At 40.6% G+C, this 13,299-nt stretch overlaps 1 long non-coding RNA gene across 1 annotated transcript in view; it reads right to left on the reverse strand.

Moving 5' to 3' along the window:
* The window catches only part of LOC105605292 (uncharacterized), a 95,634-nt gene extending 84,831 nt beyond the window's left edge, over nt 1-10,803 (reverse strand). Inside the window, exons 1-3 of the long non-coding RNA XR_003587113.3 lie at nt 10,580-10,803; nt 8,024-8,733; nt 906-993 (exon numbers count right to left, since the gene is read on the reverse strand). This is a non-coding gene — a long non-coding RNA (uncharacterized LOC105605292). The remainder of the gene's footprint in view (nt 1-905; nt 994-8,023; nt 8,734-10,579) is intronic.
* Nucleotides 10,804-13,299: the final 2,496 nt, after the last annotated feature.

The following is a 13,299-nucleotide window of genomic DNA, read 5'->3' on the forward strand; positions in this document are numbered from 1 at the left end:
CCTAAGGCTGTGCTCTTTGCTTTTATCAACTTTATATATGATTTATGCAGGCAGATGCATCAGATTGAGAAACGATAAAGAAAATGTGACTTGCCTGAAAACTGAATCCAGAGATGAGCTTGTGAGTTTTAAAGCACTGTATCAGAATATAAAATTTCACTGTAATGATGATATAAAATTTATCTATTTCTCATCCAAAAATTGCCATGTAAAATACTGTATATTTAATCACCAAAACTTTGTGATATTGATATTACATTGTTCGTTTTGCATAGAAAATACTTAAGCCTCAAGGATAAGCAGCAACTATTTTACATTGCTGTCCAAGCTAGTGGTGAAGATGGATGTGTCTACCAAGAAATGCAGAAAGCTACAAATAAGAAGAGTTTATCAGGGATCTTAAGAACTGCAATTCAGGAGGCACTGCTTCAACCAACAATTCAAATCTGTTCCAAGGGAAATAGAAAATGGCAGGGGTTATAAGACAAGACACAGTGCTATTCCAGAGAAACTGTGTAGGTTATTTTTACATAACTATGCTTGGTACCAGTGAAACAGGAGGGAAGGGGGCGGGGCACAACTTTGAAAGAAAGACAGAGCCTGAAGGCACAACACAACTGATTAGAATCGAATGAGTCCAAGATGGCAGAGAAGTCAACTTGACTAGACCTTGATCCTCAGTACAAGCTCCCTGTAATACACCAGCACATCGACAAGCTAAATGACACAACCAGAGGTGCCACGACAGTCCCCAAGCTGCGAAAGGCCAAAAAGTGGGAGGTAGCCCAACACCTGGAAATCTCTGCCCCGTCCCAAAATTGCTGGAATAATCCTCCTACTCATTAGCCAGGGGAATTACTCAGCCCATAGAAGATAACCACATTATATTTCCAGGCCACACTCACCCTTGGTGATGGCCCACACTCTGCGGAGTGTTTCTCGCTGAATAAAATCTACTTCTTGCCAACCACTTAGTCTCTCAGTGAATTCTTTCTGCAATGAGACACAAAAAAACATGAACCTCAGTCAGTCAATTCAGTTGATCAGTAGTGTCCAACTCTTTGAGACCCCAAGGGTGGCAGCACACCAGGCTTCTCTGTCCATCAGCAACTCCTGGGGCTTATTCAAACTCACGTCCATCCAGTTGGTGATCCATCCAACCATCTCATCCCTTGTCGTTCCCTTTTCCTCTTGCCTTCAATCTTTCCCCGCATCAGGGTCTTTTCAAATGAGTCAGTTCTTCGCATCAGCTGGACAAAGTATTGGAGTTTCAGCTTCAGCATCAGTCCTTCAAATGAATATTCAGGACTGATCTCCTTTAGGATGGACTGGTTGGATCTCCTTTCAGTCCAAGGGACTCTCAAGAGTCTTCTCCAACCCCACAGTTCAAAAGCATCAGTTCTTCAGTGCTCAGCTTTTTTATAGGCCAATTCTCACATCCATACATGACTACTGGAAAAACCATAGTTTTGACTATATGGACCTTTGTCACCAATGTGATGTCTCTGCTTTTTAATATGCTGTCTAGGTTGGTCATAGCTTTTCTTCCAAGGAGCAAGTGTCTCAATTTCATGGCTGCAGTCACCATCTGCAGTGATTTTGGAGCCCCAAAAAATAAAGTCTCTCACTGTTTCCATTGTTTCCCCACCTATTTGCCATGAAGTGTTGGGACCGGATGCCATGATCTTAGTTTTCTGACTGTTGAGCTTTCAGCCAGCATTTTCACTCTCCTCTTTCACTTTCATCAAGAGGCTCTTTAGTTCATCATTGCTTTCTGCCATATGGTGGTATCATTTGCATATCTCAGGTTATTGATATTTCTCCTGGTAATCTTGATTCCAGCTTGTGCTTCATCCAGCCCAGTATTTCACATGATGTACTCTGCATGTAAATTAAATAAGCAGGGTGAAAATATACAGCCTTGACGTACTCCTTTCCTGAATTGGAAGCAGTCTGTTTCCCCATGTCCAGTTCTAAGTGTTGCTTCTTAACCTGCATACAGATTTTTCAGGAGACAGGTCAGGTGGTCTGGTATTCCCATCTCTAGAAGTATTTTCCAGTTTGTTGTGATCCACACAGTCAAAGGCGTTGATATAGTCAATAAAGCACAGTCGATGTTTTTCTGGAACTCTCGAGTTTTTGATGATCAAGTGGATGTTGGCAATCTGATCTCTGGTTCCTCTGCCTTTTCTAAACCCAGCTTGAATATCTGGAAGTTCAGGGTTCACGTACTGTTGTAACCTTGCTTGGAGAATTTTGAGAACTACTTTGCTAGTGTGTGAGATGAGTGCAATTGTGTAGTACTTTGAACATTCCTTAGTATTGACTTTCTTTCGGACTGGAATGAAAACTGACTTTTTCTAGTCCTGTGACCACTGCTGAATTTTCCAAGTTTGCTGGCATACTGAGTGTAGCACTTTCACAGCATCACCTTTTAGGATCTGAAATAGCTCAGCTAGAATTCCATCACGTCCACTAGCTTTGTTTGTAGTGATGGTTCCTAAGGCCCACATGACTTCACATTCCAGGATGTCTGGCTCTAGGTGAGTGGTCACACCATTGTGATTATCTGGGTCATGAAGATCTTTTTTGTACAGTTCTTCTGTGTATTCTTGTCACCTCCTCTTAATATCTTCTGCCTCTCTTAGGTCCATACCATTTCTGTCCTTAATCGAGCCCATCTTTGCATGAAACATTCCCTTGGTATCTCTAATTTTCTTGAAGAGATCTCTAGGCTTTAACATTCTGTTGTTTTCCTCTATTTCTTTGCACTGATCGCTGAGGAAGGCTTTCTTATCTCTCCTTGCTATTCTTTGGAACTCTGCCTCCAAATGGGTGTACCTTTCCTTTTCTCCTTTGCTTTTCACCTCTCTTCTTTCCACAACTATTTGTAAGGCCTCCTCAGACAGCCATTTTGCTTTTTGCATTTCTTTTTCTTTTGGATGGTCTTGATCCCTGTCTCCTGTACAGTGTCACGAACCTCCATCCATAGTTCATCAGGCATTTTGTCTATCAGATCTAGTCCCTTAAATCTATTTCTCACTTCCACTGTATAAACGTTAGGGACTTGATTTAGGTCATACCTAAATGGTCTAGTGGTTTTCCCTACTTTCTTCAATTTCAATTTGAATTTTGCAATTAGGTGTTCATGATCTGAGCCACAGTCATCTCCTGGTCTTTTTTTTGCTGGCTGTATAGAGCTTCTCCATCTTTGGGTGCAAAGAATATAATCAATCTGATTTTGGTACTGACCATCTGGTGATGTCCATGTACAAAGTCTTCTTTCCTGTTGTTGGAAGAGGGTGTTTGCTATGACCAGTGTGTTCTCTTGGTAAAACTCTAGCCTTTGCGCTGCTTCATTTTGTACTCCAAGGCCAAACTTGCCTGTTACTCCAGGTATCTCTTGACCTCCTACTTTTACATCCCAGTCCCCTGCAATGAAAAGGGCAACTTAGGCAGGTGTTAGTTCTAGAAGGTCTTGTAGGACTTCATAGAACTGTTCAACTTCAGCTTTTTCAGCATTACTGGTCAGGGCATAGACTTGGATTACCATGATATTGAATGGTTTGCCTTGGAAATGAACAGACATTTTTCTTTCGTTTTAGAGACTGCATCCAAGTACTGCATTTCGGACTCTTTTGTTGACTATGATGGCTACTTCATTTCTTCTAAGGGATTCTTGCCCACAGTAGTAGATATAATGATCATCTGAATTAAATTCACTCATTCTAGTCCATTTTAGTTCCCTGGTTCCTCAAATGTGGATGTTCACTCTTGCCATCTTCTGTTTGACCACTTCCAATTTACCTTGATTCGTGGACCTGACATTCCAGGTTCCTATGCAATATTGTTCTTTATAGCATCAAATTTTACTTCCATCACCAGTCACATCCACAACTGGGTGTTATTTTTGCTTTGGATCCATTCCTTCATTCTTTCTGCAGTTATTTCTCCATTGTTCTCCTGAGCCTCAGTAAGTCCAGACACTGGGTGAGTGATTCTAATTAAAAGACCATGCATTCAAGTCCCAAGCATGGCTTTGGCTGGTTTCTAGTCCTAGCCTCTTGGGTTCAAGTTCCAAACTGGGTTTTGGCTGGGTTCATGTCCTGCTGCATGGGTTCAAACCCAAATCTGAGGTAAACAGTTTCACCAGAAGCATTCAGTCTTGCCAGCAGTAGATTGATTGTTAAGCTGTGATCTCTAAGGAGTAAAGAAAACACGTTCCGGGTGGCTTTGGATGGTTTTTGGATGTCAAAAGTTTACCTTGCTCTTGGAGATGAACATGTATAAGTTTATAGTTCAATTTTCTTCCCTTTGATGACTCCTTCTTTGGAAAGCATTGATGATAAATTATCTTATGTGCTAGTACTCATTTGCTAATATCATTAAACAAAGTCCCTCAGAACCGGGAAGTCTGTTTGTATGTCAAGGCCCACAGAAGAGGAAAAGGGACTAAGAGTCATGATCTTCAGATAATAATCATGCTCAAGCAACAAGGAGATTTTCAGGAAGAAAGACTAGGCATCGTCCAGACCTGAAATAATGGCATACTTAGTCCATTTTTCATATGTGGTATAAAGTGTGGGACATGTCTAGTTGAGTAATTCAAGACTTTGCACACTCATAATTTTAATATCCTGAGTAGCTGAGCAACAGCAAGAATTACAGAGCATCATTAATTTAAGAAGGACAAAGAGAGAACATATGAGGTATCTGAATTACATCTAAGACCCTTTAACATCTGATGAAATTTACTTTTATTGACTATTTCATCCTAACCAAGAATCAGAACCATCCATACCCACACAGCTTACTGCCTATATTAACATGACTTTAGAAGTTGCAGATAACTGTATTTCATTACAGGCAGTTCCCGAAAGATCCATCAGCTCTGCAGGTGAAAGGATCAAATGATAGTGTGTACTCTAAGACTTTCTTAAACTCTTGCTTCAAAATACTTGCCTTGATGCTGTGTACAAATCCAAAAATATACGTCATTACAACTCTCATATTTAAAGACCTTAAACTTGATTTTAAACTCTCAATAAATAACCCAAATTTGCTCTTCACTCTGTCCATCACTACTACTGGGGAAGAATACCTGTTCCTGAGGTAAGCAATAAACTCGACTTTGTTTTGTTGGCTAGTCGTTTTTCTCTTTGGGGAACTCTGCCTCTGGCTCAACTCAGCCAATATTAGGAAATTCACAGCTCATTGAATGCTCCATTCTCAATCACACCATTTTCCCCACATATCTGTTTTTACCCACCTGCCTGAAATGCCTGATTCCACACCCTCTTTCTTTATCCGACAAGCTTCAAGTTAAAATTTAAGATCAATTTGATTGTTATGTGAAGTCTCCTTCAACAATTACAGTTGGAGATAATTATTTCTCACTTGGTTGCTACCAAAGATATTCTCCCATAACTCAGTTATTGTAACTCCATTCTATATTACAAATATATGCATGTTTTCAGGCATATATTTGGTATACGCATGGTAGCATACATATATTTGGTATATACATTGGTAGTATGTAAGCTCCCTGAAAGCAAATAACATTAACATTTCTTTTACCTCAGCCTCCTAAACAACAGATTTATTGACTGACATGTTATAGCTATGCATTTGTTATTTTTTGAGGAAATGAATATATAGTCAGCATGTGTCTTTTTAATATTAAGTACTCAAAAATTAAGTTATATTTTTGTTTTAAGATATTGAACAACTGGAGTCAGTGATTCAGCAAGGTAGTGATGAAAGAAAATGGGGCAAATGGCTCCCTACTGGGTTTTTTCCTATAAATACACCTACGAGACAGCTTAATTTATAATCAGGCACAGTCAGAGATTAACAACAAGAGGTAAGAATGAAACAGAACACACGCTGTAATAAAGGCTATGTGAATGTGGTCTCTTTTTATCAAAATATCCTATTGTGCTGTTTTCCCCACCTTCTTCTGATGCTGATGTGCTGACTTGGAGAGATGGAGTGAAATGAATGATGGAGGCATTTTGATCACTATATTAGGCTATTACTGACCTTCTGATGATTTGTCAGAAGGGGGTTCACTTGCTTTGGGTGATCCTGGATGACTGAACCGTGACAAAGTTGATGGCTGGATGTCAGGAGTGGATGACATCAATGGTTGGAGAACTCAGGTGAGACAGAGCAGAATGGCAGGAGGTTTCATCACACTAATCATAACAGCATGCAGTTTAAAATGTATTATTTCTGGAACTTTCCATTTAGTATTTCTGGACCTTGGATGAACTCAGGTAATAGAAACCATAGAAAGTGAAACCATGGATAAAAAGGGACGAGTCTGTGGTCCAAGCCTCAGGGTCTTTGGCAGTCTCTTTCCCTCTCAGTCTGCAGAATGACACTGCTTATTTTCCAATACATTGCTAGCTCACTGTTATTTTTTTAAGTCAGGTATTTCAGAGCTGATTTTCAGATCCAGAGAGTAGATACTGTGCAAAATGGGAATGGATTTTACAGAAAGCTCAGGTCGAACATTATTCACTAAAGAAGGTGTATTTGTCTACCTTCCCTATTCATTATACATTTTGCCTCTTATTTCTCCTCCATTCAGTAAGGAAAATTTGTATATAAGTTAAATATAGAATCTTCTTGGGTCAGAAAGAAAAAGATAGCCAAAGGACCTATATTTTAGAACTGCATATACTATACTGTAAATACAATTCTGAATAATGTACTGTTGCTAACCTAGGATATGCAGATGACACCACTTTTATGGCAGAAAGTGAAGAGGAACTAAAAAGCCTCTTGATGAAAGTGAAAGTGGAGAGTGAAAAAGTTGGCTTAAAGTTCAACATTAACAAAACGAAGATCATGGCATCTGGTCCCATCACTTCATGGGAAATAGATGGGGAAACAGTGGAAACAGTGGCAGACTTTACTTTTTGGGCTCCAAAATCACTACAGATGGTGACTGCAGCCGTGAAATTAAAGGACGCTTACTACTTGGAAGAAAAGTTATGAACAACCTAGATAGCATATTGAAAAGCAGACACATTACTTTGCCAACAAAGGTCCATCTAGTCAAGGCTATGATTTTTCTAGTGGTCATGTTTGGATGTGAGAGTTGGACTGTGACGAAAGCTGAGCGCTGTAGAATTGATGCTTTTGAACTGTGGTGTTGGAGAAGACTCTTGAGAGTCCCTTGGACTGCAAGGAGATCCAACCAGTCCATTCTGAAGATCAGTCCTATGTGTTCTTTGGAAGGAATGATGCTAAAGCTGAAACTCCAGTACTTTGGCCACCTCATGGGAAGAGTTGACTCATTGGAAAAGACTCTGATGCTGGGAGGGGTTGGGGGCAGGAGGAGAAGGGGAAGACAGAGGATGAGATGGCTGGATGGCATCACTGACTCGATGGACGTGAGTTTGAGTGAACTCCGGGAGTTGGTGATGGACAGGGAGGCCTGGAGTACTGCGATTCATGGGGTTGCAAAGAGTCGGACATGACTGAGTGACTGAACTGAACCTAAGATTTAAAATGGAGATAGAATTAACACCCGATTAAAAGCATTATATAGAAAGTATAATGTGATAATGTAAACAAAAGTGTTCTATGAATGATTAAGTGAAAGTGAGAGTCACTCCGTCATGTCCAGCTCTCCAGGCAAGAACACTGGAGTGGGGAGGCTTTCCCTTCTCCAGGGGATCTTCCCAACCCAGAGACTGAACCCAGGTCTCCCGCATTTCAGGTGGATACCAGCTGAGCCACAAGGGACACCTGAGTTCTAAGCAAGTTCAAACAGCTGGTAGTCAGGACGGGAGGGGATGTGGAGACAAGGAGCGGTAATCAAGGAACAGCAGCATAGGCCTGGGGCAGGGCCCTGGCTTCCACTCAAGGGATACACACACAGTATCTTTGAGGCGTAGTGAAGATATCAAAACCCCCACCAAGTGGGAGAAGTGAACTGTTTGCTGCCCACAAGCATGTAGACCCCAGACTCCTTAGAACCAGGAGGTTGATGATTCTAAGTCCTACTTACCTCACCACCGAATCATCAGGAGAATGTCCACGAGCTGATCACACCCTGCTCCCTGAACACTGTAAGGCATCCCACCGCCCTCTCCAGGGTGCGACATAAAGTTTGGAGGGCACTAGCCCTCTGTGTCCCCCTTTGCCTGGCAAAATAATAAAACTTTTCTTCTTTATCAAAATTCTGTCCCAGGAATTAATTCAGTCTCAGGGTCTAGAGGTCCAATTTGGCTTCAGTTGGGTATGAGGGGAACAGTGAAATGATATGATGGATAAACAGTAGAGGTTTCCTATCTCTGAGAGTGTGGCATTTGGGGTGAGGACAGAAAGAGTGCTGATCTGGGTAGGCCTCTGGAACTCCTGGGGCTTTCGGTGGCTCTTTCAGCCGTGTGCTTTCCTCTTCACAGGATATCCCTTGTGTAGTGTTCGTGCACCTTTCAGGAACCAGCTGGAAATACCAGATGGGTTTCAAGAATGTGGAAACTCCAAGAAGTTTTGCCCCAATGCTGCTATCTCCCACGCACTGGAAAACTCCTGAAGGATTCTTGTCTCCCTGTCCTTCATGTTCCTGGAGTTTCTTCCTGAGCAAAGCATGAGGATTAATAAGAGCCCTGGGTCTCCCTGGCTCTGAGCCATGACACTGGCATTTACTAGTTTCATGACGTTAGAAGAAGTGATCACAGTTGAGATATGGAACAACTCGGGAATAAATTTGTTTTCCTGGTTTGTTGGAAAGAACACAATAATGGTGTATGAGAACTTTTAATCCATAAACTGATATATAACTTTCAAAAAAATTAACACTTTCCATTACTAATGTGTCAATAAATTCTTGGCATCCTTGATATAGACTGATGTTTATTTACAGAAGCTACAAATGCAAACGTGCATAAATGTACTCTATCATGCGCACAGAGACACATCTGCTGCTCGACAGGCTGCAGGGAAGCGCACACTCGCTCTGGTTCTTCCTCTACACACACACTCACAATACTTCTGACACTAGGTCTGCACACTAATCCAGAAATTGTATACTTCAGGGACTTTTATGGAGGCATGACTGACCATGAAGTCAATTTCCAGGCCCTGTCTTCTCTCTGGGGAATGGGGCCTAGGGCTGAAAATCAAAGCTTCTCATCACGGCTTGGCCTCTCTAGTGACCAGATCCCATCCTGGAGCCCAACTAGTGCCACCTTATTAGAGCCACAGGCACTCCTAGCACCCAGGGGACTGATTTCAAGGGGTGTAGATGCTCTGTCAGAAATCAGGGCCAAAGACCAAATATTAGAACAAACAACGCTCCCTGTGCTCTTAACACTGAGGGAGTTCCTCAGCTCTAGGAGCTTTGTTCCAGGAACTGGGGTCAGATTTTACACACCACACACAGAGATATGCATATATAATAAAGAGAAAGAAAAAGGATATATATTCTTTTATTTCACACCGGCACAGGCAACACAGGAGCCTCAGCTTTAGGACAAGGACACACACTCGCAGCTGGTCGAGCAGCAAGTCGGACGAGCAGGTATGGAGTCAGTTTGATCTAGTGGCACAGACACTTGCTATCTAGCTTTCAAGGAAAGAAGTGTACGAGCATTATCTTCTGAGAACCTTGGTTTTCTACCCATTCAGCCTGTCCTGGACTCACTAGGTCACCAAAATATCTATCAGACATTACTCTGTCTGTCCTAATCATTTCAGTTTATTTTTGAGGGCATTGTTCTTTTGAGTTGATTAACTCTCCACTCCCATCCCACCCCTGCCCTTGGTCTTTTTCCTACTAATATGGCTCAATCTAAGGCCCAGAAACAATCTTCTTTTCTGGGAAATGCCTCTTGTATTTAGTGACCATTAATTCTTAAACAGTTAGATCTCTTAAGATATAGGAAACAGGTGGCAACATCTGGACTACAGCAAAAATAGATGTCACACATCTAGGTATACCCAAAGCCAAGTTATCACTGATGGCTTTTTTTTTTTTTTTTTTGTATTTAGCTTGCAAAGAAAGTACTAGACTCAAAAATGATATTTGCAGGTGATTTTGACAACTTCATGCAGAAATGATTTATAACTTGGCTGATAAAAGAGTTTTTCTCTCTCATAGTTATAAACGTTTCAAGATCAGCATTTACTCTAATGTATAATATTTGTATATAATGTGTGTTCTTTTTGTAAATATTAGTTGTTAAATATTTGCAGTCAATTTGCAGTTTGAATTAGAAGTGTGTCCAATTCAGCAAGCCAGACCACTTATTTACTCAGTAGTTGCTCTGATGCCAAAGAATATACTAGTTTACGCAAGTTTATCTTAACACTTTTATCAAAGTGTGCTCTGTTCAAAGGGCCCTATAGGCTGATGACTAAAGGAAAATCAATACATGTAAGACAATCAGTGCAAAAGTAAAATCCAGTAAAGTTCATTTGTGTGCTACCAGCAATATATACAAGAGAATTGCTAAGCGAAAAAAAAACCCATGAGTATAAGAAAAAGATCTGGTACTCCAGACCTGGAACAAATGTGGGTGTATTTATTTAAATGAAAAGTAGGCCTTTCAGAGCCGCTTACCTGGGAATCTGACCGCGGTGCTTAAGTTAGTTTTCTCTGGCTCCTGTAACCAACGACAGCAAATTGGTTGGCTTCCGACAACAGAAATCTTTGCTTTCACGGTTCTGGACGCCAGAATCACGGTGTTGGCAGGGCCAAGCTCCCTCCGAAAGCTCTAAGAGGCAGTCCAGTCCTTGCCCCGCCGGGCCTCCAGCCGCAGGCATTCATTGCCTCCTGGCTGCATCACTTCCGTTTCGGCCTTTGCGGTCACTTCCGCTTTCCTTCCTGTTTCTCTCTCCGCCTCGCTCTTATAAGGATGCACATAAAAGCATTAAGGGCCCAGAGGAATGCGCTTGGCTGTTTCCTCAAGTTTCTTTCTTCTTTCCTCCCTTCCTCCCTCCCTCACCTTCTCTTTCTCACTCTTTCTTTTATAGCCACTATGGACAACTTAAAAAAATTAAAAGCCAAGCTACCTTATGATCCCACAACCCACTACTGGGCATCCCTTACAGCTTGCACCCAGGGCAGAGCATTTCTCCCACCCGAGTTTCAATGACTGATTCTGTTCAATGAAACATCAGTTCTAATGGTTTTTCACTAAAATGCCATGAAAAATTCTCTAATCTGTTTGAAAATGGAGCAAAACAAAATAAAAACTTTTTTAATTGCAGGATTTCTCAGATATTTAGCTGCAAAAATGCACTATAAGTCTTTAATGATAAAGCCAGGTTTAAACAGAGCAAAGAACAGTTTTATTTAAGAAGATACATGAGTTTGGGAATAGCAGAGGAATTTCACTGGGGACAAGCAAGCATGGTGAACCATAGGCAAATTATGGGAACAAGTGATAACAGTTGTTCTTCTACAGAGGAAAGGAGGAAGTTGGAAAGAGATGGTCTCAACAAAAGGTCTTTGGAGGAGCGTGAGTTTGAAGTTGTGGTGGCTTCTCAGCGGCTGCACACGAGAGGGCAGCTTGCTGCTGCCAGTGGAGAGGACAGTCTTTCCTGCTGGACTTCTTCAAGCTGCCCTGAGCGTGTGTGCACGCTCCTCAACTCCAGTGCTGGGTTGTTTTCTTAAAACAATTTCTTAAACATTTTTACAAGAAGCTTTACAGACTTAAAGGGAAAAGAAAGAAATTCTTTTCTCCCAGTGCATCTGGAGAGCTAACATTCAAAGGATAATACTTGGAAACATGCAGCTGTAGTGGTACACCATCTAATTTCTAAATAACAAAATGTGTGACAATAGCTGCCATTACTGTTAAACAATTTTCTGGAGGTTCTAGTCAAAGGCAAAAGGAAGAGAAAAGAAAAAGAATGTATAACAAGAAATAAACCAGTGCATCCTAAAGGAAATCACTTCTGAATATTCATTGGAAGGACTGATGTTGAAGCTGAAACTCCAATACTTTGGCCACTTGATGCAAAGAACTGACTCACTGGTTAAAAGATCCTGATGCTGGGAAAGATTGAAGGTGGGAGGAGAAGAGGACAACAGAGGATGAGACGGTTGGACGGCGTCACTGACTCGATGGACATGAGCTTGAGTAAACCTCAGGAATTGGTGATGGACAGGGAAGCCTGGCATGTTGCAGTCCATGGGTTGCAGAGATGGACACAGCTGAGCGACTGAATTGACTAACTGAAACCTATTGGAAAGAATGAAACAATAGGATTGATGTCGTTATATTCATTTTTTGAAAAGTATCTAGAGGAGTCACTGTAATAGATTAATCACAATAATTTAATGACAAGATTCAACAAAGCAACTAAACAAAAAAGCAAGAGAGTTCCTAAATATTTATAAGGCTAGTTTGAATGTATAATATAGTGAAGTTTTCTTTAATAAAACAATAGGAATAGGTAAAGTGCATAAATAATCAATTCTCATGAGAAATGGCAAAGCTATAACACTTTCTAAGGACTATGCAAATTTAAATTAATAAACAAAGGTTTTCCTGGATGGAAAGATTGAGTTTTGAAAAGGCATTATTTATGTTTAAAAATACATCGTATGTTGATTGAAACCTCATAAAAAATATCAATGGAAATCTATTTGAAATTGGACAAAATAATTTTAAGCTATTCAGAAACTTTTGGAAAACTGTTTTGAAAAAGGGAAATAAGACACGTTCATGATCAGATATATATAAAATATTAATACATCTATTATAAAAGTCCAGCAATTCAATGAGTGATTTATTGGTATAACACGAAATATACAGATCTGTGAACTAACACAAGTAGTTCTGAACTGGCTCAGAGACTGTGTGATATGTAAGATATTAAGTTATATATGCTAGGTGAACATCAACACAGTGAAGGGATAGAGATATTCCAATAAAGGCTGGAATATTCCTTTTCCTATAAATTTTGACCAGTAGATAGATGTTTGTGTATCTGTGTAGTTATATTTACATACTTATGTATGTAGGTTTTAACATCTACATTATCAAAGCGGGTCCCCCATCCAAGACCTAAGCAGGCCCAACTCTGCTTAGCTTGCCAGGTCAGATGAGATTGGTGCATTCAGGGTGGTTGTTATGCTTAGCGAAATAAGTCAGATAGAGAAAGATAAATACTCCGCGTTATCACTTATTTGTGGAACATAAAAAATAGAAGCAAATATACATGGCAAAACAGATATAAGCTCACAGATACTGAGAAGAAACTTGTGGTTGTCAGTGGGGAGAAGAAAGCAGGGAGGGTAAGAGGCTGGCATGGGACTAAGAAATACACACT

This window comes from Ovis aries, chromosome 26 (genome assembly GCF_016772045.2).
Source record: "Ovis aries strain OAR_USU_Benz2616 breed Rambouillet chromosome 26, ARS-UI_Ramb_v3.0, whole genome shotgun sequence".
Taxonomy (NCBI): domain Eukaryota; kingdom Metazoa; phylum Chordata; class Mammalia; order Artiodactyla; family Bovidae; genus Ovis; species Ovis aries.